Below are 3438 nucleotides of genomic sequence, written 5' to 3'. Positions count from 1 at the left end.
TGTGTGAGAATGGTTCAGGGCATTTGGTGGGTTCACATTTGGTCGGAGTTAAGGAAAGCAAAATAACATGGCTACCAGTCACTTTGGCAAAGAGTAAACCAATTGATCCCTCCGACTTAAGACTGATAGGTTATTTCTCTACCACAGGTGAAATGAGCCAATTTAAGCCAAATTAGTATTAAAGTCAGGTTTATTGGGGAGCTGCTCTAGGATGAATGAATTTACTGGCCCCAAGAATCAACCACCACCAAGTCACCATGAGGAAAGGGGTGGTAAGGAAGGGGGAGAGAAACAAAGAAGGGGGCATGTCACCAAGAGAGAAGAGGAAATGAGGAGAAAGAAAAAGAGACCAAAATATCTGGATCATGTACGGAGGAGCCTCTGGGGGAAGGACAGTCCAGCTCCTGGGCTGGAAAGTTCAGGGTTGGGGGCAGGGTATACGAGGTAAAAACTAAGGGATGCAGGGAGCACCTGGAGGCCAGGTCTGCTTTGGTATGTGAAATATGCATCTCAATCTCTTGTCCAGGGATCTGAAACCAAACACAAACCACCTCCAAAAATATTTCTACCATAGCACTGAATTTCAAAGACAGAGCAGGACCACAGCTTGGACATTATAGAGAAAGAAATGTGCCCAAGGCATGTTGTACAGAGAAGGGAGTGGGAGAAACACAAAACTGAAAATACATAATATCAGGCAGTATTCTGTGAACATTCTTTCAAAATGTAAATAGTGTGTGTCAGGGAAATTTTATGTTTTCTTGAATTCAAAAGGAATTTTGTAAATGAACAGAAAATGTTGCCATTATACATTATAAAATGAGTAAAACATACCTGAGCTATAAATAAAAATTCTACAAAAATGCATTTCAGTCAACTAAGAAAACATTATTTTAGCTTCATAGAAAATGGTTTCATATGGCAACAGAGATGGTTCCGTGAATAAAAGCTCTTACCTCAAAGCTAAAAACCTGAGCTCAATCCCAGATTCCACATTAAGGTAGAAGGAAAGAACCAACTCCATGAAATTGTCCTCTGGCCTCCACATGTGCACCATGGTATATGTGCTTCCTCCACATGATAAAAACAAACTTACTTGAGAAGTATTCTGGTCGTCATCTATTGTCTCTCTATAGCCATTTGAGGATAGAAGGAAGAACACTCCATCCCAGTCTAATAGGACTGTTGCAGCAAACATTTTAAAGTATCTGTTGACCAGATTCCTGGAAGAAACTACCCAGGCCAAAAGTCACATTGAAATTGTATTGAGCCAAGATTGTCCCCAAGAGCCTGTCAGTTACCATCATGCTGAGCACAGAGAGCAGGGAGGGATTTGTGGTTAAGAACATGGGCCTCACTGGTCCAGCTCAGCCAAGGAAGTGATGTGCTTCTCCTCTGATTGCAAATTCCAAAATGGCATATCAGGTGTTTGTTTCATCTACACTGGAGAAGTCAGACCCAGTAGTGAAGCATTTGTCCAACTTGAATGAGAATATGAAGTATAACTGGCTTAAAGGAAAGACAGAGAAACCAAGGGACACAGATATGCTGAATTATTCAAATGCAACAGTATTGAAATGATTTAAAGCATGCAGGTCCAGATAATCCTGATACTGCCAATAATGGGATTGTATGGCCCAGAGGAATCCCATTTGACTGAAATAAGGAAGAACTTGTTTTGTTCTTTTCAGGGCTGGAAATTGTGTCAAATGAGATGACACTGCCAGTGGATTTTCAGAGGTGGACCATAGGAGAGGCTTTTGTGTAGTTTGCTTCACAGGAGATAGCCCAAAAGGCCATAAAGAAACACAAGGGAAGAATAGGGCATAGGTACATTGAAATATTCAAGAGTAGCAGAGCTGAAGTCCTAACCCACTATGATCCTCCTTGAAAACTCATGACAATGCAGTGCCCAGGTCCTTATGATAGGCCCCGGGGTTCTTCCTTGTTACAGCCAAATGGGATTCCTCTGGGTCACAAAAATCCCATTATTGGCAGTATCAGAACTATCAGAACTATCTGAAGTCCGAATCCACTATGATCCTTCTCAAAAGCTCATGACGGTGTCGTGCCCAGGTCCCTATGATTGGCCCCGGGGTTGGAAGAGGGTATAATAGCATCAGCAGAAGACCTGGGTTTGAAAGAATGAGGTAGGTACCTATGGTGGATATGATAACTATGGAGGTTATAATGACAGGTGTGGTTTTGAGTCTGATATATTTGGAAGAGGCTTGAGCCACTATTTCTGAGGAATATGTGATCATAGATATGGAGATGGTGAGTCCAGTTTCCAGAGCACCACAGACCACTGGGTACACATGACGAGATGCCATACAGAGCTACTGAGAGTGATATTTACTATTTTTTTCTCACCTCTTAATCCCATGAGAGTACACATTGAAATAGGACCTGATGGCAGAGTTGCGGGTGAGGCAGACGTTGAGTTTGCTACTCATGAAGATGCTGTGGCAGCTATGGCAAAAAGATGAAGCAAATCTGCAGCACAGATATGTGGGGGGGGGCTCTTCTTGAATTCTACTGCAGGGACAGGTGGCGGTAGAGCTCATTTGAATTCTACAGAAGGGGCAAGTGGTAGTGATTATGATAGCCAGGTGATGGGGGGTTGGGGGGGGGTAATGGGTTTATTCAACCAGTCTAGTTACAGAGGTCCTGCCAGCCAGCAGCTTAGTGGTGACTATGGAAGTGGTTAAGGTAGTCAGAGCAGTATGAGGAGATATGATCAAGTTCTTCAGGAAAATGCAATGACCATCAGTCAAACCTTACTTAGGAAGAGAGGGAACATCAAATAGCATCTACGGGAATAAAAGGCTGCAGGTACTGGAACTGGACGGAGTAGGAAGGCTATCCAGCATACCCAGTATGATGATAATTGGCAAATTCAATTGCCTCCGGTCACTACGGCTCAGCTTCATTCTTTCTTCTTTCTCCTCTTTTTTTTTTTTTTTTAAGACAACAAAATTTAACAGTTTGGCATTACAAGCTTGAGATTCGTGCTTACTGTAAAGTGAAAGTTATGATTGTTTTCAAACTTTAAGCTCAGTAATTTTGATCACTGAAAATATTCCTCTAGGATATACTAACAAGTTCAGTGTTGCCATCTCCACTTTCAGATTTCCTCAAGTTACTTCCGTTGGAGGAGTATACTCAAGCTGTAAGCATGATTCAGTTTAAAGCAGTTTCACTTACACTGAATGGTGTTGCTCTTAGACCACAATACACTGAAAACTTGAGGTACATGTTAAAAAAACATGCTTTTCTGTAGAAATTAAATACAGGAGCCATGTCTTTGATTCAAAGTGACAACATTTGGCTTGTTTGTTAATTCTAGATTTTTGGTTTCATATTCTGTACAGTACATGAGTGTACACTTTTCAGTTTTGTTTTTGTTTTTGTTTTTTTTTTTTAAGATCCAGAACA

The 3438-nt window shown here is 41.4% G+C and overlaps 1 pseudogene; it reads left to right on the top strand.

Annotated features, from left to right (window-relative positions):
* Nucleotides 1-1305: 1305 nt before the first annotated feature.
* LOC110312046 lies at nucleotides 1306-2810 on the top strand (annotated as a pseudogene).
* Nucleotides 2811-3438: the final 628 nt, after the last annotated feature.

The sequence above is a fragment of the Mus caroli genome, chromosome 16 (genome assembly GCF_900094665.2).
Source record: "Mus caroli chromosome 16, CAROLI_EIJ_v1.1, whole genome shotgun sequence".
NCBI classification, from domain to species: domain Eukaryota; kingdom Metazoa; phylum Chordata; class Mammalia; order Rodentia; family Muridae; genus Mus; species Mus caroli.
This window is presented reverse-complemented; position numbering and strand designations above follow the sequence as displayed.